Genomic DNA, 23,821 nt, shown 5'->3' on the forward strand with positions numbered 1-23,821 from the left:
AGACAGACAGACAGACAGAGAGAAATGATCGAAGATTAAAAAGTGCATTTCCTTATTGTTGTTGATATGACCGATACAGAAATAACATTCTTTTTAAATTCTAAGCAATGTACAGACAAAACTATCATTTTATATATATAAAGTCAATACTGTACAAAAACATGAGATTCATAAATTGTAATTGTTGGACTGGTAGTCTTGGTCTCAAATACTCTCTTTGTCATATATGCACAATACATTACCATTCTAAACACCATAAAAACACACAACAGGGAATACATTCCTCCACGTAGATTGGCGTCAGGAATGGAATCCAGCCATAAAAGAAAGCCAAGTCCATATGTACCTCAAACCCCACCATGGTGTGGGGAAAGTGGTAGAAGAAGAAGATCCAATACTGCCCTCTGCATTCCTATTCTAGAAGTCCTAATGACATTTATCAACTTACACCTGCTGTTGTTAACTGACTATCAAATCTAGTGTTGATTTGTAAACTTACTTTCAATGTACTAGTGGCATATCTGCTCCCTGCCACTTTATACCTTTCAGTAGATTATCCACGAAAACTACAAACAAGAAAGGTGAAAGATCCAAGACTTTTCTAATCCCTGTATGTACCTTGAACCATGAACTCATTCTGCCCATCAATTCTCATTGCAGCCTAATTGTCAACATAAATGCCCTTGATTACTTTCAATGATCCATCCTTAGTCCCATAATTCCTCAGTAGAGTTAACGTATTTTCCCTCGGTGCTCTGTCATTTGCCTTCTCAAGATGTACAAAATGTAAATATAACTGTTTATTCCTCTTGTAGCATTTTCAATTACCCGGCGCATACTGAAAATCTGATCCTAACAGCCCCTCTGTGGTCTGAAACCACAATGGTTTTCATCCATCTTACTCTCAACCACTGATCACACCCTCCTATTCAAAATGCCAGTGAACACCTTGCCTGGTATAATGATCAATGAAATATGTTGATAGTTGTTGCAATACTTCCTGTTCCCATTTATAGATAGATGCAATTACTGCTTTCATCTAATCAGTAGATACCTTACTAAAATTCCATGCTAACCTTATTACACTATGAAGCCATTTCATCTCTGCCTTCCCACTTTATTTCATCATTTCAGGTCTAATTTCCATCTATTCCTGCTGCTTTATGATAATGGAGTTTATTTACCATCCTTCCCACTTCCTCGAGCATAATTTCATCAACATCATTGCCTTCCTCCACATGAGTTTGGTTCTTCATGAAATCAACCGAAAGATTTCCTTTTACGTTGAGGGGATTTGCAAAAGTATTCCTTCCACCTATCCAGTAATTCCCTGGGATCTATTATGAGTTCACCTAATTTACCCAAAACACTATTCATTTCTTTTCTTTTTTTTTTTCCCCCTCCCCTTCTAAGATTCTTTATTATGGTCCAGAAAGATTTCCCCTAACGCTTGACTTAGCCTTTCCAGGTTATTACTGAAATCTTCCCAAGACAGCTTCTTGGATTCAACAATTATTTTGCTCTGTTTCTTTCATCTACATACAATTTCCCTGTCTGCACAGTCATTGTTGGGAGCCATTTCTGACATGCTTTCTTTTTACATTTACAAGCTGCTCTCACTTCTTCATTTCACCAAGAGGTTTCCTTTTTTCCATTTTAAACAGTTTTTCCTAGGCATTCCCTTGCAGTTTCTACTACACCATCTCTGTATGCCACCCATTCTTCTTCTATATCCTGAACCTGCTTATTGTGCATATTGTTTAGAACTTCTCACTAATCATATCCATACACTTCTGTCTAATTTCCTCATCCTGGATGTTTTCTACCCTTATTCATCTACAGACGGATTTCACTTTATCCTAGGCCTAGAAATACTTATTACACACAATAAACCTCACGATTGGTTGGAAACTCCTTTTAAATTAACTATGGCGGACTTATATGGCTCGTAGGACAGAGTTTGTTTAATGAAGTGCTAACACCGAAGAAATTACATATTCAGATCTATTGTTCTTATTCCTTTTGGAGTCTAGAAAAGAAAGGAGTACACAAGTGCAGGAGTTCCCATAGTCATCCCTATATAAATGGTCCATTTTACGACTTGAATGCAACAACATTTTATAATGCCATCAAGATGCTACAAGATGATTTAATCGTGACATATATATGTTAGAACAGTGTGATTTTTAGCATTAAGATAGGTAAACAAGAGGTCTTTTAACAGCCACGCTACACACTTTTAGAGGACGAATAATTTTAACACAATTAACATTTCATGTATCATAATTTTTAGCTTTTCAGTAGCATTTTAAAATGTCTTCAGTCTAAATAATACTCTCTAGCAAGCAGAAGATGCTCTAAAAAAAAAAGAAACTGAAACATGTACTGGTGACAAATAATGCTTTCCATTATTCTAATAATAGCATAAAGATTTTAACATTTTATTGTACTGATGAAAGGTGGGCACAATATAATTTTCTCATAAGAGTCAATTTTTTGAGATTGGAGATACTTAGTTCACAACAGATCAGATAGTGGTCTGTATCATCAAAAAATCCCCTGAATACCCATACATTCCTGTAAAATGTAGATTTTTAAACATATCAACAATGCAGGAATGCAGGTTGTTTGATGAAATTTCTCATGTAAATAATACAGTATCTAGTGAACTAGAGGAATGGAACAAGGTGAACAATGAAGTGGACAAAAAGTTGGGGTGAGGTGTTTGAGTCTCTTACAAATGTAGATATTATCATCATCATCATCATCATCATCATCATCATCATCATCATCATCTATTCAGTCCACAGACTGGTCTGTTGTCGCAAAATGATGCCAAGCCGTATGGTGTATGGTTGTTTGCAGCCCTTTTCATTGCCACATAGTTTCCCATTCCAGTATCTTCCTGGATTTGCTTGAGATATGCCAAGAGGTTGCTTTCTGTTAATGAAATGTAGATATAATGTACAAAAACATAGAGGTAATTGTGAGTTTTGGATTTTCTGTACCAGCCACAACTGCATGTTTAGAAAGAGTTTTTCAACTGCAACTTCTTTACGGACTGATGAAAAAAACTGCTTTTCTATTGTAACTGTTCAAGCAATTGTTATTAAGACATTTTTTCAGCATATCTCATGTAACAAAAGTCCATAGTCTAATATTAAAGTAAAAATCTTGTGAGAAATACAATCTTCAGATACAATGTGAGGAAGAGTACAGATTCTGAAACCAACAGCTCTTGTTTTGTCAGTGATTGTAACTAATTGTTTGGGAAGTTTTCTAATTTGATCATTTCTTAACCAGTGATTGTTTGAAAATGAACAAATTCCAGCAATAATTATTTTATTCACTTAACTTCCCAAACAGTTTGGGTTGCCATCTAAGACAAAGTATATCAATATACATTCAGTAGTAGTAAGCGTAGTAGCAGTAGTAAACATTTTATTCATAGCTATCTGTACATATGTTTTACTTAATTAATAAACAACAGTAAATCCCACATAAGCAATGATTGTGTGTGGGCTTGAATTAATTTACAATGCAATGGAAACAAACTATTTAAACTTATACACAGTTTCATATATAGTAGGTAAATAATCAGTGTTGACAATATTTAACAGTGATTATCTATAACAGTAATTTATGGGTACACATTTATATTTACATTAATGAGGTTAATCCTTTTCATCAGCTTTTCAATTTTTGTTCAGATTACAAGTGATACAAAATCATTTTAGATGAAATGTATTGTTCTCGTTACATCTGTCTATAGGATTTGAAAAACATATGGTCCATGCATGTTTTTGAATGATAGGTCCATCCTTAAACATTAAATTTCTATAATCCCTAGTGATTTTACATACAGATGTGAGTGCTTGTAAGATATCTATATTGGTATCACCTATTATTATTGCATGTTTAGTAGGGGGAATGTTGGGTAATAAATGATTTTGTGTCTGCAGATGGAAATCTGTAAACTAATAGGATTAAATGTTTCATTATTTTTCTTCACAGATATAATTCTAGTATTTGCAGATGGCAATGTGAGAATTGTAAATATATCATGAGAAAACCCTGCACGGGCACAAATTTGTAGGCAGTCATGGATTGAGTTTACAGGACGGACAAAATATTCACAAGATTTTGGTATATACTAAATGAGACTCGTATATCAAAGGTTACCTGAATTTCTGATATTACTATTTTCTGATACTATAACTTGTAAAGGAAATGTGATCTGATCTAGCAGACAGAGCAATTTATCAACATTAAATCTGATTCGACCTATGTTCATATGTAAAATATTCGTATCTGTAGTATGAACTTGGTTACAAGATCTGCTATAAATTCTAGATGTCCCCGGCATGACGTTAAACTGTATCCACAGACCGAGTGACCATCGGTATAAGGGGTCCTCCTCTACCAAGTGCCAACGGTCTCTTTGCAGGCGAGTAGAGGCAAAGGTGCCCTCGTACCCTTGGAGTGAGAAATCACTCCTAAAGGTGTATGAACCACAAAGGTCAACAACATAGGGTGGGGAAGGCAGGGAGAAACCACCCCATTCAAGACCCAGAAGGATATCCTCTCGTGAATACAGCATGATGTCTTCTCAAGTTCAATTATCCAGAGGTCAAATAGCCCCCAACTTGGATCTCCAGTGGGGACAAGGGAAGAAAATCAAGGTAAGCAATGTAGTGAAGATTGGAACGTGGAATGTCAGGTCTCTGAAACAAGTGGGAAAACTGCAATGTCTAAAAAAGGAAATGCAAAGACTGGATATAGATATTCTAGGGCTCAGTGAAATACGGTGGCCAGATTATGGAGATTTTTGGAGTGGGCAATATTGAGTAATATACTCACGATCACAGACAGAATACGGTGGTGCTGGATTAGCTCCGGGAAAAATCTAGGTCTGACAGTTACCAGCATATGGGGATATAATGAACGATTACTCATGATTAGGGCCCGGATGTTTATGACCTAAAAATGTTAGAAATATGCAAGCATTTATTATAAAAAGTATGAACATATGACAATTAAACATGACTTTAAAATATTTTGGTCACATTTTCAAAATCTTGCAGCTGTTTGAATTAAAATTATATTGAAAATATAATTTTAAAATCTAGCATATTAAATAATAATAAATACATAATAATATTAATTTTTAATATTATATTTTGAATTTATTTAATTATTCAATACGGAGGTAACTCTCGACTTTGCACAGGATGAAATAAATATCACATTTTGATGGACTGAAATAATTACAATAGCAAACAAGATACATTTTAATGTTTTCAAAGAGGAACAATCTTCTATTTTCATGCAACATTGATTTGTAACGGATAAAAGACCGCTCAACATTGCAGAATGTTGTTGGGACATATTTGAAATAAGTCAAATCATTAGAGTTCAACTGAGGCACACCTTCATGGAATGTTGCTGGCTTGCTACTTACAATGTCGCCAATCTTGGAAAAAGTAGAGTAACCTTCATTCCGACCCAGCACACACCGTAGTTTTTATATTTACACATTCACCAACTTCACCACGTACAGCCTTTAACTCACTTTCAACATTTTTCACCATTTGAAGGGCATCACAGAACTGAACACCAGTTTTTTTGTAATTGTATGATTGTTGTTGATATTATGCTGAAATGTGACTTAATATAAATTAGATCTCCAGTCAGCATGGTACCTGAAAACAACGTCTTGGCAGTTTAGATGGAGGAAGCTTCGCCTTCGTTCAATGCATTAATAATACCTTCGATAGCATTGTAATTTGTACAGTAGTAGTGTGCAGCATTAAGCCATGTTTCCCAATGTGTGAAGATGGGTTGGGGAGGCAATGGTAAAGAAGGAACCATCTCCTTGAATTTTTGCACTTGTAGTGGAGCTCTGATGATTTTTTTCACTACTGAAATTAAGTTATCCACATCAGGATATTTTCCACGATTTTCTTCCACAATTCTATTTAGTACATGTGCAATGCATGTTACATATACCATTTTAAGGTAGAGAAGCTGTAGACCTTTGCCACCCTTGACCATATAGGGAGCTGCATCAGTGACTAGAAGTAGAACATTTTCTCTCTTCACTCCTTCAGGCCACAACAGATTCATGGCAATAACGAAGGTTACAGCACCTGTTGAGTGGTTAGTTCTGTTCAGTGCTTCACAGGAAATGAGAAATTTATCTCCTGCTCGGTCTCCCCTTAGAACACCAACGACGACGTTTGCCGTATATCTCCCTTCAGCATCAGTGGTTTCATCCATAGAAACTCAGACCTTGTTATCAGCGACGCACAAGAGTATTCTATTTAAAACACTTTTGTAACAGGTAGTCACATAGTTCTTGCAAATTGTTGTTGCATTCGGAATGTGCTGATTAGTGTATTTCTTCAAAAAATTGCTGAAATGTTGATTATTAACTTTCTCCAGCAGTATATCAGCAGACATTATCATGCATAAATCCTTGTTAAAATTAATAATCTCTGAACTCGCGCACAAATACTTGAAATTATTCACTTATCAAACCATTAGTTTTTGGCATAGTCCAGTAATTGAGCCCACTGTACCTTTCAATCACCCCCTTCTCCTTTGGCATCCCTGTGAAGGCAATTCTACCTGCTAAAGTTACTTGCAGAAGCAATTGACCTGCCAATAGCTATCCTCAACTGTTCTTTTGTTTCCTTTGCATCTGTCGCTTTCTACTCATCTGTATCTTTCCATACAGTTTACCTTGCTAATTCACATACAACTATCTTTCTTAGAAATATATATTTAAGAAATTACAAACAACAATTAGGAGATGTGAAAAATCCATCTTTGAGACGATTGCAAGCAGGTATCGTAATTTATAAGCTTCATATCCGTATTGATAAATTCACACAAATGTAAAGAGGAGAAGAGTTCCACCTAATCAATACTTGTTTATTATTATTATTATTATTATTATTATTATTATTATTATTATTATTATTGAAGATACATGACTGGTTTTGACCCTAACGGGTCACCCTCAGCTGGACATCCATATACATATAACACATCATACAACTGCAAACATTACCATATTTAGAAAGGAATATCATGTGACGGTAGCATGTCAGGTTGTACTCATGAGTAGGGCATTCGTCAAATTGCGCACCTGAGAAAAGTGAATATTCCTTAACTTAAAACTAACTTATAAGTGTACATGAAATAAAAACAACATATGTGTAAAACACTTTCATGCTTGTGAATATTCGAGTTTATGACTAGCACTGTTTCTTAATTCTTCAGTTTGACTAAACTTGAAACTAACTTATAAGTGTTCATAAAATAAAAACATGTGCGTAAAACACTTTCATGCTTGTGAATTTTCGAGTTCCTTGCACTATTTCTTAGTTCTTCAGTTTGAGTGCTATCATTAAGTCTGATAGTCCACAACTGTGCATATATTAAAAACTCAATGGCTTGAATTGTAATATGAGTTACACTTAAAATACAAATATCTCATTTTAAAAATATTTTGTCACATATGTACACAAAGGATAAGAAACACTTTGCATCTCTAAAAGGCAGAATAAAGACGTAGCGTGGATTCAGTTGAGGCTTGGATGGAAGTGTAGAAATTGCAGCTTGTCATATATAAAATCCATTTGTTTACATTAAAAGATGAGTCATTATGTCCTTTGCCATATTACGATGATGATGTGTTACATTAAACCAGAGTGGAGGCTCCTTCTTTTTTGCAGTTGTGTGATATTGTAAGAATAGTTGCTATTGTGGTCTTGAGGTTGTATATGGTTTGGGAGCATGTTGAGAAAAAGAAGGAGCCTCCACTCCGGTTTAATGTAACACATCATCATCGTAATATGGCAAAGGACATCATGACTCATCTTTTAATGTAAACAAATGGATTTTATATATGACAAGCTGCAATTTCTACACTTCCATCCAAGCCTCAACTGAATCCACGCTACATCTTTATTCTGCCTTTTAGAGGTGCAAAGTGTTTCTTATCTTTTGTGTACATATGTAACAAAATATTTTTTAAATGAGATATTTGTATTTTAAGTGTAACTCATATTACAATTCAAGCCACTGAGTTTTTAATATATGCACAGTTGTAGACTATCAGACTTAAAGATAGCACTCAAACTGAAGAACTAAGAAATAGTGCAAGGAACTCGAAAATTCACAAGCATGAAAGTGTTTTACGCACATGTTTTTATTTTATGAACACTTATAAGTTAGTTTTAAGTTTAGTCAAACTGAAGAATTAAGAAACAGTGCAAGTCATAAACTCGAACAATCACAAGCATGAAAGTGTTTTACGCATATGTTGTTTTTATTTCATGTACACTTATAAGTTAGTTTTAAGTTAAGGAATATTCACTTTTCTCAGGTGCGCAATTTGACGAATGCCCTACTCATGAGTACAACCTGACATGCTATCGTCACATGATATTCCTTTCTAAATATGGTAATGTTTGCAAATGTATGATGTGTTATATGTACATGTATGTCCAGCTGAGGATGACCCGTTGGGGTCGAAACTGGTCCTGTATCTTTAATAATAATAATAATAATAATAATAATAATAATAATAATAATAATAAACAAGTATTGATTAGGTGGAGCTCTTCTCCTCTTTACATCTGCAAGCAGGTATGCAAAAATGGAAGAGAAAAAATAAAAACATGACAAAAATACAAAAATTCACAGGTAAATATGACCATAATACGAAAAATTACAGGAAAATAATTTAAAGAAAAGAAATACAGTATGACATGTCATAAACATCCGGGCCCTACTCATAATTAAGACTGAGAACAATCTAAGGCTTATATGCTGACCACTAACAGTTCAGATATATATGAACAAATAGAAGAGGCGTTGCTGAAGGTTGGAGAGAGAGAAAATGTCATAGCGAACAGTCATTGGAACGCTGTAGTAGGAGAAGAAAAGTGGATGATACAGTGGGCAAGTTTGGACTGGGAAATAAGAATAAAACGGGATGTAGACTTATTGAATTTTGTACAAGTCATGACCTGGTTATTACAAACACCCTTTCTGTGCAACCAAAGGGAAGAAGACATAAAACTTGAAGGCTATACATTACTTCTTGAGCATGTAGAGGTGATTCCTCAGCATCTGGATCGGCCCCTTCAGAGTGCAGAGTGCAGCATTTCAAATAGTCTTTACCTGAATGAAAACAGTAGAAAATTAAATTTCATTCAAATTATCACCTGTAGTTTGATGTCCTGTTTTATCATTTTTTTTTTTATGGCCAAAAGCATAAAATGTACTGTTTTTGCACTTCAGAAATCTGGTCAGCCTACCTCAGTACTGTATATGTCCTACGTATGTCTATTTCCTACATTTTACTGTTGTCAGGAGTTTTTATCTAACATGGGCTCTCATTAGGCCTTTTTACGAGTTTTTTAAGCTGTTCATGAAACATGAAGAGTTTTCCTGTGAAGCCACATTTCAAGTGCTTTTGTTCAGCTTTTAGGGTCCAGACTTCAAACTTGTATAACAATGACCAAATGTAGCATTTAAGCATTCTTTGTGTCATTTTCATCACAAAACACTGACTTCAACTTAAGAACATTAATATTGTTCTTACTATCTCTATTTCTTCTTTAATTGATTTGCCACAAACCAATTTGTTGGAGATCAGTATATAATTCCACCAGATGGCTTCTTCTTTCTCTTCTATTTACATGATTTTTTCTACCATTACATTCCAGTTCACCATCATAAATAGGTTTCAATCAAAGGAACAATGTTTTATCTTATAACAGAAACATATCACTCAACAAAAGATTATTTTTTAAAATGGGGAGAAGTTGAAAATGATATTAAAAGGAAATAGCAAAGTTATCCAAATTTGTAGATAACTTGGGGTATTTCTGATATGAAGTCCAGGGCAGGTAACCATTATTTTAGGAGAGCCCTCCTTTTTAAGAAGATAACTAAGAGCAGAATAATACAGGTTAATGCAACAAATAGAGGGCAGTGACTTACCAGGTAAGAATACACAGTCCAAAGAGTGTGCACAAAAGAAAATCATCAAATTGGTTCAAATATCCAGTACATCCTTCATTGAAGAAGAGTTTATTTATTATTTAGGAGTGAAAACTGACCTAGAATTGATCCAACTTGGCTCTTTGTTGACTTATTTCCAGAAATGAGTAGTAAAAAGAAGTAGTTATGAACTCTTCATACATACTGAGTGAAGCAAATCTGATATGTGTTTTGTTCTATATCAACACATACATTCTTAATTAACTGAATTAACTGAAGAAAAGGGTTATCTCACTGCTATGAATGAAAGTAGGAGTCTCCTAAGAAAAACACATTCAGAATAGTCACTAAAAGTTAGAATGTCTAAGATCATCTACTTTAGCTTCCTAAATCTCCCTCAATGTGACAGCTTTTGAACTGAAAATTATGTTCAGAACTTACAAGATTCATTATCAGATAAACAGATTATGTTGAATAGAAATCAAATGTCAACTGTTATGGGAAAATCTTGACAGATAAAACACTAATGGAACAAAAGTATTATAAGAGTACTGCAGAATTCACATGTGTAGTAATCTTTAAATTATCACCAGAAATTGGAGGAGTTGGATCAAGAGACTGTCAAAATAATATGGGTTTGTGGTATAAAGGAAAGCTCTATTAATCAAATCTCATGAATTGGGGATGAGGAAATCAAACTCATAGGATGAAGGATAAAACAACCAAGTCTGAAGTATGAACATATAGTAAAATAAAAAGGAGACTGAGGCTTATACAAAAAATGAAGGATAGGGGGCCATAAGAAGATAGGGAAGCAATATGCAGAAATGATGATTAGCTTTGTCTTCAGAGTTACAAGAGAGTGATGACAGACTCAGATTTCAAAGATCCAAAATGAGATAAGAATGATTTATAAATGTGTCTGAAAACAGTACAAAGCTGGTGATATATTAAAAGATTTCCAAATGTTCCTAGATTTTGATGTAACTCACTCATAACTGGAATAAAGACAAAACATCTCCTTTGTAATGGATCAGTAAATGTTTAAAAATTCCAGAAAAATATATCTATCTTATCTGAATCCAACAATACATTTATTGAAAGAAACAGAAAATCAAACAGTCTCAGATGTTAAAAGTCTTCAATAAATATAGAGTTTTGGTATCTAGACCTTTAATGGTGTAAATCTGTTAAGTTAGTTTAGTTTCCAAACAAGCAAAATTGAACAGTGTTGATCTTTACTGAGCTGATGTTAAATTCCACAGATTTCAAATCTGTCTGTTCATTAGCGACGATGACAATCTGTAATGCACAATGCACGGTTTCACCTGGAAGTTTCTTGGGGCCCTGGTGCTGTGCTGTTGTACTTCCATGGACTCTTCTCTGACTTAGGTGACATCAGATCAACCAGCATCAAATTTGTCCTGTTGATTCAAATTCAGCTTTTCAGTTTTCATACTTGAGAAACAATAAATTATAGACATCACTAATCTGTTGCCTCTATAGATAAGAAAAATTAGTGGAACTGTTCGAGAATGTGGGGTAAAAAAAAAAAAAAAATCTGGATCTTAGGAATACATGCACCTTTCAAACTATTTACAAGTTCAAAATGTTTCAGAATCTACTTTAGTTGTGATGTAATTCTCAAAATACCCTCACTTTAAGTTTGAAGAGAATGACACAAACAGAATTAAAAAGGAAGAATGATAGGCAAGGTGAGGTATTTGAAATTTGGTAGGTCTTGAAGTTTGCAACTAAAATGCACACACAGCAGTAACAGTATATCTATTGAATGTAGTACATAGAATGACTTCTCTTGCACACAAAGAACAAAATAAAGCAAATTCACCACTTTATCATTACAACATATACCAACTGAAAAAGTTCCCAAAGGCTACTGAGTAAAATTAAAAATATAACAGTTAAGCATAAAGTTATTGCACTGTTATAAAAATATCATCTTAAAGTTCAAGACTCAACTAATACCTTATATAGAACACGGCTACATCCACTTTTTTTGTCACCTTTGAATGAACTACTTTCAAATCTAAAGAAGCTTAAGACTCGTTCCTGTGCATGGTATACTAAACAGAACAGATATATGCATATTCATACAAATAAAGATTTAAGAATATGCAACCTATATAACGACACTAACATATGAATGAGATGGTGGGAGCTAACTAGCACAGTATTTTAGAAAAAATAAAATATAGACCTTCTGATGTGCCCCAGCATCACACATGAGCACTTTTGATTTTATTATAAGATTTCCTTGCAGACAACATTAGTTGTTTTCCTCTCGATACATGTGCCTGTTGGTTCGCTCCTTCCTTCCCATCTTACATTTAAACCATTTCACCACTTGTACTAAAATGACGATTATATACACTAACCTAAATAAGATTACCAAGGTGAATAAATAATTTAATGCGAGAAGGATTATACGATTAATCTCAAAATATAGCTACTAATTTTAAGGTCAATTTTTTTACTGCAAATTCAAACATAAAACTGCTTATTAAGGGTTACCTTTTACAGATGGGTACATACTGTTGCAGACATTTTTGTAGAACTTTTAATTTTCAACAATTCCATACATACTTGGGGTCTACTTTGCTGGTTTAGACAGTATAAGACAAGAAAGTGCCTGGATGGCCAGTTTTTTTACTTCCTTCACTGAAATTGCCACAGTTTGACTCCCTTTCATCATGCAACTATATATTTAAAACACTAGACTGATTTCTGTAACGACGATTTTGAGAGAACGGCTGAAACGACTGACATCGTAAAGCATTCTGACGAAAGCTCTTGGCCTGTAGATTTTCAGATCATCTTTAAAAGCATAACAATTTCTTGCCGTATATTTGTAAATTAATAAAGAAAAAAGTAGCGTTCTGATTCGCTAAAACACTCGCCAGAACTTCAAGGCCGCCTGAACTGTAAGAGCGCTGAGCAGAGGGTACGATAGGGCAGGTGGAAGGGGGTAAGCATGCATGTGTCATCAGACATCGTTCTTGAACAGTGCACATTTCATTCAAAATTCCTCAAAATTTAAATGAGTGTTCATTGCCTGGGCTAAAATTAAATTTCAAAGTAGCTGATAATGTTTGATTAACAAAGCTCAATATGGGATAAAGCCGCAATGGCAAATAGCCATTCATTAAGTATGTGAATCATCAAAATATGTCATAAGTTTTTTTTTTGCTATTGGCTTTACGTCACACCAACACAGATAGGTCTTATGGTGACGATGGGACAGGAAAGGAAGGAAGCGGCTGTGGCCTTAATTAAGGCCTGGTGTGAAAATGGGAAACCACGGAAAACCATCCTCAGGGCTGCCGACAGTGGGGTTCGAACCCACTATCTCACGAATACTGGGATACTGGCCGCACTTAAGCGACTGCAGCTATCGAGCTCGGTATATCATAAGTTAACAACATTCCTTTTGCTTGTTTTGACACATGCTTATCACCAAACATTTATTTATTTATCATTGTATTAAATGCTCTCCTCTTATACCATCTTCAAAACATGTCGCTTACATAAAAATATGTGGGCAAAACCACAAAAAAAAAAAAAAAAAAAGAAAACAAAAAATGGAATTAGGTGATTTTTTGCAATAAATCAGTTATGGCGACTAGAGCCTCCGTGGCTCAGGCGGCAGCGCGCCAGCCTCTCACCGCTGGGTTCCGTGGTTCAAATTCCGGTCACTCCATGTGAGTTGTGCTGGACAAAGCGGAGGCGGGACAGGTTTTTCTCCGGGTACTCCAGTTTTTCCTGTCATCTTTCGTTCCAGCAACACTTTCCAATATCATTTCATTTCATTAACCATTCATTAATCATTGCCCCAAAGGAGTGCGACAGGCTTCGGCAGCCGGCACAATTCCCATCCTCGCTGCTAGAAGGGGGCTTCATTCATTTCATTCCTGACCCGGTCAAATGACTGGAAACAGGCTGTGGATTTTCAAATCAGTTATGGCGACTACTCCTCTGTAGATAGTGAACTACAAGTTAGAATTTTAGCACATGATTGAAGTACCAGCCAGAATTTTAGGACATGATGATATCGTGATTGAAATTCATAGCAAAGTGATCACTTCTGTGAAAGATGTAGTCATTCTCAAAAGTTACCATTCTTAATCCATTTGAAAATTCAAAATCATTCACTAGCATCAACAGATTAATACTGAAGATGAAAGCTAGCTACTTCAAATTCCTACATAATTCTTGAATTCTTTGGAATTAATGATTTGCCTGCACATATTCTTATTCTAAAAATTGGAGCCAGAGTTATGCTCCTTAGAAATTGGAACTTTCCCCAACAGCTCCCAAATGCAACCAAATTAGGGCCTAATTCTAAGAAGTATGTATGAAAATTATTTAGATCTGGAAATAATAAGTGGAGATAAAGCTGGACAGAGAGCTCTAATCCCTCGAAATGACTTAACAACATCCGATAAAACAGATCCATTTTCTTTCAAGAGGCATCAGTTTCCAATTCACTTGGAATTTTGTATCATGATCAATAAACCTCAAGGAACGTGAATGTCTCTATTTACCTAAGCCAGTTTTCAGCCATGACCAGTCAAATGTTGTAATGTCAAGAGAGAGACATTTCAAAGTTGTAATAGTGCCAAGAGGTAATTGTACAAGGAATGCACCAAGCAAGTGGCTGCGTGGTTTGGGTCACATAGCTATCAGCTTGCATTCGAGATATAGTAGGTTTGAACCCCACTGTCAGCAGCCCTGAAGATTGTTTTCCATGGTTTCCCATTTTCACACCAGGCAAATGCTGAGTCTGTATTTTAATTAAGGTCACAGTCACTTCCCTCTCACTTGTAGCTATTTCCTATCCCTTCGTTGCCGTAAGAGCTACCTGTGTCTGTGCGACATAAAAGAAATTACAAGTTACAAAATTCATATTCGGTTCCTATTATCAACCTTAATGGTCTTGTTAAATTACACAAAAGTCCCACACATACAAGTTTTCTTTTTAAACTTGTATTGTATAGGTGGGACTTTTCTGTAGTTTAACAAGCCTCTGTAAAGAAATTTGTAAAATAAAAAAGCACAAGGAATGTTGTATATAAGGAAATCTTTTAATAAATATTTACCCCATTGACTGTCATGTCTTGATGGGTTTTGGCTAGTTATTGTTTCATACACTTAAATCTCCCTCAATAAAACTCAATAGAATGGAAAGAGAAGTTAAGGGAACGAGACCAGTTGGAAGAAGGTGGATGGATCAGATTTGGAAGGACATTAGAGAAGCTGAATTTGAATGTGGCAGAAATAATGGAAGAGGGGGAAGTGGAAGGACAGAAAGGAGTGGGGGAGGCTTGTAAACTACATCCGGGCGACTGGAGTGGGACATTGATGATGATGATGATGATGATGACGACGATGATGATGATGATAACAGTGATAACCACATCAAAATCTGTCCAGTGGTTCTCAAGATTAGCTGCATGAATGCAGTCCCTGCTAGGGACTTAATTTTTATAATATGCATAGATTGTGAAAATTCAAAAACTTGTTACCATGTGATTCCCTATGGGTTAAGGATTGCACTTTTGTAGTATTATATGAACAAACGTAAGTCCTTTTTCTAGTGCTAATGATAAATGACCCTACTTGTTTAGCACTACCATCTTTAAGCATTCCTTCAGTGAAAATGTGACATCTTCAATTTATTTTCTGCCAAATACTCATTTTGAAAACTTCTATGAAGTGTAAACCTATTAAGTGGAACAACTTCAGGAAAACATTTCCAAAAGTCTTTAAGACAATGAATAAATAAATATTAACAAAATCACCACAAATGAAAATTATTTGATCTTAATCTATGAACCAGAATTTACCAGTATTATATAAAGAGAAGTCACACATAATACTACACACATCAGTACACAAAGCAATGTACAGTACTACAATGACTGACTGACTCAGTCAAGCATATTTTATAGGATTCATACATCTGACCTTGAACAGGCTACTGCAGCAGCATCAAGATAGCTCAATTATATGAACAAGAACGTGATCATACGAGAAGGAAGTCTCTGTAGCTTTATATCTATGGTGTATCATTAGCGCTGTAGAATTAATCCATCAACTTTAACACTCATTAACTGATCAAATGCTTTTTAATCAGTTGATCAAACTGATTAAAAGTAACCATGGGGTCAAGGAAACTAGAATTGTCTACAAGTCCTGCTTATTTCTCATTCAACAGCACTTAAGGATTTGGTTGCCATTCAACAAGGCTCTTTTCAAAGAAAGAACCTATCAGCATAAATGAGTCTTACTTAAATTTTAAAAGAGATGCAAATAATGCAACATACAGAGTGTCCCAGGAGGAATGGTCAATATTTGGGAATATGACAGGAATGATCAATTGAAGCAAAAAAACTTCATAGGGACATATGTTAAAAATCTCATGTTGGACCCGCATTGACTGTTGAACTTTTTACAAATACACAAAATTGTGTTGATTATCCTCCTAGTCAAGCAATTTTGTATCATTTGTAAGAAGTTCAGCCGTCAATACGGACCCAACATGAGATTTATAGTTTGTAATGGGAATGCCACCCAGGCAAGAAAGAAAGCTGTAAAACAAAAATAGGTAAAGACATAACCTTTCTTAAAAGATGTCTTAATGATGTGACACCTAAATTCCTAAAGTTCACTAAAAAGATGCACAGAAACACCACAAGAACTAGAATCACTCAATTAAAGACAGATAAGATTTGGATACGGAAGGAGATCAAGCTTTTACATAAGGAAAAGTCAATTTTGGACATTTGCCCTATTCCAAGTGGTTTCCGAGATAGAACACATTTAATGTACATTTGTTTTTGGGCTAGTGGCGCGTAAGTACTGTATGCCTCTTACCCACCCATTCATAGCAGTTCATCCTGGTATCAGAGGTTTTGCCTGAATTCATGTATTCATGGTAGGTACACTTTTGAGATGTGTGATGTGGAAAGCGCAGTGCTTGAAAGACTTCGGAAATGGAACTGCCAATACTTCTGGCACGGAAGATCTGGCTGCCATTAAATGCACTTAGATCTCATGATTTACTCATCCTGTACTCAACTGTTACTCATACAGCCAGTACAAGGTCTTCCGACATTGCAATCAAGTGCCACGCCATGTCAGCACAAATACAGACAACTTTATTTTCCAGATTCCCCTCAAGAATTGCATTATCAAATTTCGCATTACTTGTACAGTAGTTGTGCTGTGTCTCTCTGGAGCCTGCTTAACTTGTAGTACTGAACTACAACATCTCTAGTTTGAGTCAGTCCAATGTACTGTAACCCCCCAAGAAGGTGCAGTTAGATACCAAAGTCCAAAAATCCCCAGCAAGATTTAACAAATTCACTGTTTCAGTTTGTGTAATAATTTCCACTTTTCAGCTTCGGATGATATTGGAGACTGCTTTTGCTTCCGCTATAAGTGAACGATTTTCCTGATTTCTTACAAAACAGTGTGTTTCAATCTCAACTTTCCATATTCAACTTAAATCCGAATAAAACACACTAACCTCTGAGCAATCAATAATCCCACAATAAAATGTTACTTTTTATTAGTGATACTGCACCTTCTATGATAAAAACTGGAGAAGCATTATCTGTTGTATATTCTAACTTGTATTTTGACATGTGTGATGTGGAAAGCCCAGTGCTTGAAAGACTTCAGAAATGGAATTGCCAATACTTCTGGCATGGATGATCTGGCTGCCATTAAATTATTATTTTCATGTAGCAGAAATGCTAAGAGGCAATTATCCCAAAGTAGATTTGGTGATTTCCTCAGTGAAAAAACTTGTTCTTAAAGCCCACAGAAGAGTTTGTTCTTTGAAGGAAATTAATTCCACTGCCACCTAAGCCAATTATAACTAGGTGGGGGTATGATGTAGCTCCAAGCGGCTGAATAGGCCTATTACGCTGAATATATACGTTCTATTAAGAATAATATGCATGCTGTGGACTCAAAGATGCAGCCTCAATTGAAGCTGCGAAGACAGTGCAGCGTAAATGTGAGGAATGACTTGTTATATTTAGCATCATTTTTCATACATCACAAAAACACTCAAAAGGCTCCAAAACTTTCATCTGTCACCTTCTGAAAGTTTCAAAATTGTAAATAGTACTGTGGAACATCTGGGTCGTGGTAGAGGTAAAGTTGCAAATGTAGCAAAAATGAAGATGGATGATGTACTTTCACAAAACCTGGTAAGCTTATATGAAGAAATGGGAAGGTTGCTGCAATACTGTGTGGAGATTTAAATGTGAAGTTAGATGGACTTAAACACAGTAGACATTGTGAAGTTCCAACATGCCCTCATTACCTCGTCTGATGTTGAATGCAGTGTCAGTCAATTTAAATCTGTCCTCAGACAATAGAAGATGATTCATTTTCCAGAAATTAAAGGAATATTTTGTAATCCACTCTTTTGGTAACAGAGAATAAAAGATTGTACATGCTGGCAGTGAAATGGGTTTCATCGAGAACTGTCTGCTAATCTGGAAGTCTGGCAGCAAGAGTGGCGACTACCACGATGACATGAATAGTGACTTTGTTTTTTTTAAGAGAATGAAAGATATGAAAGATAACTTCCACCTCGCAACGTAAAGTGACGATGATCTCCTGGCTAGTGAATAGGAACATTCCACACCGTGAGACGATGTACAAACACGAGCTTTATGAGCTTATCAAATTGCACAAGCAGGCACAAAAAAACCTACGTCCTAGATGAACTCATGGAACAGTACGGACACTCGGTAATTCGACTGCCCCCATATCACCCTGAATTAAACAGTACTGAAATAATATGGGCAAAAGTGAAGAACTGGGTAGCTTCTCACGTCACCTTCACTATTGATGGCGTAGAGAAACTCACTAGACAGAAATTCGCGTCAAAATCCGCTGAAGACTGGAACATAAGGGATGGGGAACATTTTGAAGACATTATGGAGTCCTTTGCGATCCAGCTGGGAGCCGACGACACGTCACCCGGTGAGGACGACTATCCTCCGCCCGATACTGGGCATTTTTTTAATAAACAAACCTTTTGTATTTTATGTCATGTTTTTCCATTAGGATGCGCTTGTTAGTGTTAGTTTTTTTCTGATGATATCCTAATGATCAAAGAATTCGCTGGACACTAGTATTTTTTTTTTTTTTGCTAGGGGCTTTACGTCGCACCGACACAGATAGGTCTTATGGCGACGATGGGATAGGAAAGGCCTAGGAGTTGGAAGGAAGCGGCCGTGGCCTTAATTAAGGTACAGCCCCAGCATTTGCCTGGTGTGAAAATGGGAAACCACGGAAAACCATTTTCAGGGCTGCCGATAGTAGGATTCGAACCTACTATCTCCCGGATGCAAGCTCACAGCCGCGCACCTTTACGCGCACGGCCAACTCGCCCGGTGACACTAGTATTGGATCCTTTGAACTTTAAGTCTTTACCTAACTTTGCACGAATTTTTAGAACTGTAGGTAAACATTTTTCCTCTAAATAAAAATTGCTAACAATACGACGTACGGCACCTTCATCAAAGTCGTCCAATCCAGTAATATTCTTTGTGCGCATTCTGTTTTTGTTTGGTGTTTCAAACAAACTATCCATAGGTTTTCCTAATTCTTTCGTTTTTCGCTCTTAATCCGTACCAAAGAACTTTCTGACACTCCAACAGCTGCTGCTACTCTTTCCTGCACTTTTTTTTACAATCTATCACAAACTTTTCTTCCATTTCCATAAAGATTATAACGTTCAAGACTGCTGCATGAGTCCGACTCTTTAGCACCTTACGATGCACGCTACTTTTAACGCCTTCCATACTGTCACAGATAGGCCTAACGTACACCACCACTAACCACAGTTATTACCAACGGGAAATTAGAAAGCAGAGCGCGGTAGCTGAGTGTAAACTTATGCACTGAACTGTGCTTGTAGCAGGAGCTTTGTTAGGAGGGGATAAGCTACGCAAGATAGTCCAAAGTGCGCATGCGCTCCCAGATGTCTTCCTAGCTGGCCCAATCTTTATAATTCACACAGGCATGCTTCCTGGTAAATCATTATCAACATGTGCATTTTTGATACCCATTTTTCCAACTATCACTTAGAACAGCAAATACTGTTCAATTCCATCTGTTCAAGCAAATCTACTTCTGTTCCCAGCACATGTTCAAACCATCATAGTCAACTTTCATGCATTTTCTCCTGGACTGCCATTTCAAAACCTTTTCTTATGTCTTTGTTGGAAACATGATTCAGGCCAGTTATGGACCCTCAAGAAACATTATTTCAGAAAAAGTTGGCAATTGCAGACCCAAGATATTTAAAGGAATTCACTGCCATTAACCGGAATTGTTCCAATATTTTGTAAGGCTGATGTCAGGTATTGAGTTTTTTATTGAAATGCAATCCATACTGTGTCACATGATAATTCCATTCTAGGATTTGGTGATGTAGATGAAGGCAGCTAGCATAATGTTGCCAGCATAACATTCAAGACTTCCCAGCAGTTTTACAAGAGCCCTGATGCTGCATACGGGAAAAGTCAACAAAACCTTTGGAGAAAGGAAAACTAGGTGTATGAATATTACTGTAAAAGCACAGATAGAAAACCACTTCTAGGGAAAGACGACAAGGCATAAAAATGGCAGGAACATATCCAACAATTGTATCAAGATAAAGAAGTAGATGATATGGTTTTGGAACAAGAAGAGGCTGTTGATACTGATGAAATGGGAGACCCAATTATAATGTCAGAATTTGACAGAACTTTGACAGACTTAAACTGGAACAAGGCACCTGGAATTGATGACATTCCCTCAGAATTACCGACTGCCTCAGGAGAAACCAGCATGGTGAGATTATTCCATTTAGTGTGTGTGATACAGAAGAAGTGCCATTCGATTTTCGGCAGAATATTACACCTATTCCCAAGAAAGCCAGTGCCGACAAGTGTGAAAACTACCGCATCATTAGTTTAGTATCTCACGCTTGCAAAATTTTAACACACATTATTTACAGAAGAGTGGAAAGAAAAGTTGGAACAGACTTGGAAGTACAGGGTCTTTATTTATCCTTGGCAGGGACTTTCTCGTTCGACCTTGGCAGCCAGTGACGGTTCAGTTGCCGGCTACCACACGTGCGTATGTACGGCAGAATACGGTGCTCAAAATCATTATCATGCATTTTACTCACCGTGTTTACAGTTTATGCTCAAAAATCATTATCATGCATTATCATAGATTTTACTCACCATTTTTACAGTTTATGCTGAAAATGTTCCCCATGCGCTGCCAAAATAATCGACATCTCCTAATGAAGTTTTCGGTTACTCTGCCAAGTTCTTCAGCACTGAAGGATGCAATTACAACTCCTATATTGTCTTTAAGTTCATCTAGTGTGTGAGGGTTGTTCCCATAAACTACATTTTTTAACATTCCCCACAAATCAAAATCACATGCCGTTAAATCTGGGCTAAGAGGGGGTCACAGATTTTTTGATCCTCGCACCAAACATGCTTCAGTAAGGAGATAACGACCTTTACATCTATTTTTATTGTTTACTGAACCTACAGGTTTGAATCTCTTGGTCAGTTGTTTTATTGTCCGATTGATAGGAATGGGTCTCCCTGGAAATTTTGCTCGAAACTTTTGTCTTGTCCTAGCACACGATTTTCTGCACTTAATGCAAGTATTGTGCAGATATACACATTTACGTAATGAATATTTCACATACATTACAGCACTATACACAATCACAATAAAACACTATACGACATACAGTACGCAGTAGCTTCATTGAACACCCTACTATCTCGGAGCTCGGCTCTCAGCAACTGCAGAAGTGCCAGAAACTGCGCGCGCCAGCGGCCGGTAGCAGCCTGTCATCGGCGGCCAAGTTTGAGCGATAAAGTCCCTGCCAAGCATAAATAAAGACCCTGTATATCAGTTTGGCTTCAAAAGAAATGTAGGAACATATAAAGCAATCGTGACTTTACGTCTGATCTTAGAGGACCAAAATAAGAAAGACGAACCCCATCACATTCATAGATCTAGAAAAGGCATTCAATTATGTTGATTCGACCAAGCTATTTGAGATTCTGAAGGTGATCGGGATCACATACCAAGAACAAAGAATTATCTACAATCTGTATAACAAATCAGTCTGCAGTGATAAGAATCAAGGGCTTTGAAAAAGAAGGAAGAATCCAGAAAGGAGTGAGGCAAAGCTGCAGTATGTTCCCCTGCCCCCTCCTTTTCAATTTTTATATAGAACAGGTGGTAAAGGAAATCAAAGCAGAATTTGGAAAGGAAATCACAATCTGAGGAGAGGAAACCAAAACCCTGAGATTTGCTGACGATATTGTTATACTGTATGAGACTGCAGAAGATCTGGAGAAATTGCTGAATGGTATGGACAGAATCTTGGGAATGAAGTACAAGATGAAAATAAATAAGTCCAAAACAAAAGTAATGGAGTGCAGTTAAACAAAGTCATGTGATGCAGAAAATATCACATATCTTAAAGGAAATAGATGAATATTGCTACTTGGGTAATAAAATAACTAACGATGGCAGAAGTAAGGACGACATAAAATGGAGACTAGCACAAGCAAGGAATGCCTTTCTTAAGAAAAGAAATTTGTTCTTTTTCGACAGTGATATAGGAATGAGAAAGATGTTTTTGAAGACTTTCGTATGGAGCGGTGGCAATGTATGGAAGCAAGACATGGACGATGACTAGCTCGGAAAGAATGAGAACAGAAACTTTTGAAAGAGGTGTTACAGAAGAATGCTGAAGGTGAGATGGGTAGATCGAATAACAGATTAAGAGATACTGAATTAAACTGGTGAGAGGAGATTGAATAGACTAAATTTGATGAGAAGAAGAGATAGAATGATAGGACACATCTTAAGACACCCAGGACTTGTTCAGTTGGTTTTTGAGAGAAGTGTGGGCAGTAGGAACTGTAGGGGTAGACCAAGGTAATAATATGACAAGCAGATTAGAACAGATGTAAGATGTAGTAGTTACATAGAAATGAAAAGATTAGCACAAGAGAGGGTGGAACGGAGAGCTGCATCAGACCAGTCTATGGACTGATGACTCAAACAACACCAACAACCACCACCATTTGCCCAAATTTTTAAATGTCCTTCACTCAAATGAGATGTACGAGATTTAGGATGGGTTTAAAAAGGAATGGAGTAAAAATAAAACTCTGCGGAAGCCCAAAGTTCAGATGCTCATGTGCATTTCTCTTATTAGCAAGACAGGTGTGTGTGGAAAAATCTGCTTCATAGCAAATAGTTATGTAGGCTACTGATCAAAAAGAACTTTTAAGTTATAGCTGTGTTCTATAACCATATGAAGTTATGGTACGGTATTAAATTTTTGTAAGCACGACCATCTCAACTTCTTCCTTCTATGCTTAAATGTTTGTCTTCACACAACATTACCAGTGAATCTGTAAACTAATTAGGACACTGGCTCAGGATGTTAAACTGTCTATAAGATAGCAGTAATTTGATAATCTAACCTGTACATGAAAATAATTTTCCATTTGTAAACAACATTGGTGGTTTTATCCAGTGGAATCACAGTACTTCATTTCTTGATGAGTATATCAAACTACTGATAGTTCTTTGTTTAATTCTATGATTCTCTCATACATGCCTGTAAAAGCAGATGGTTAACATTCCTGTCTACAGGGCAAGGAATGCAAGTTCAAGATCCAATCTGACAACATTTTCAAGTCTTAGGTAACAACCAGGT

The 23,821-nt window shown here is 36.3% G+C and overlaps 1 long non-coding RNA gene across 2 annotated transcripts in view; it reads right to left on the reverse strand.

Annotated features, from left to right (window-relative positions):
• Positions 1-9,224: 9,224 nt before the first annotated feature.
• Positions 9,225-23,821, reverse strand: part of LOC136856764 (uncharacterized) — an 89,222-nt gene continuing 74,625 nt past the window's right edge. For both annotated transcript variants that reach the window (XR_010858457.2, XR_010858458.2), the window contains exon 3: positions 9,225-11,444. This is a non-coding gene — a long non-coding RNA (uncharacterized lncRNA). The remainder of the gene's footprint in view (positions 11,445-23,821) is intronic.

This window comes from Anabrus simplex, chromosome 1, assembly GCF_040414725.1.
Source record: "Anabrus simplex isolate iqAnaSimp1 chromosome 1, ASM4041472v1, whole genome shotgun sequence".
In the NCBI taxonomy this organism is placed as follows: Eukaryota; Metazoa; Arthropoda; class Insecta; order Orthoptera; family Tettigoniidae; genus Anabrus; species Anabrus simplex.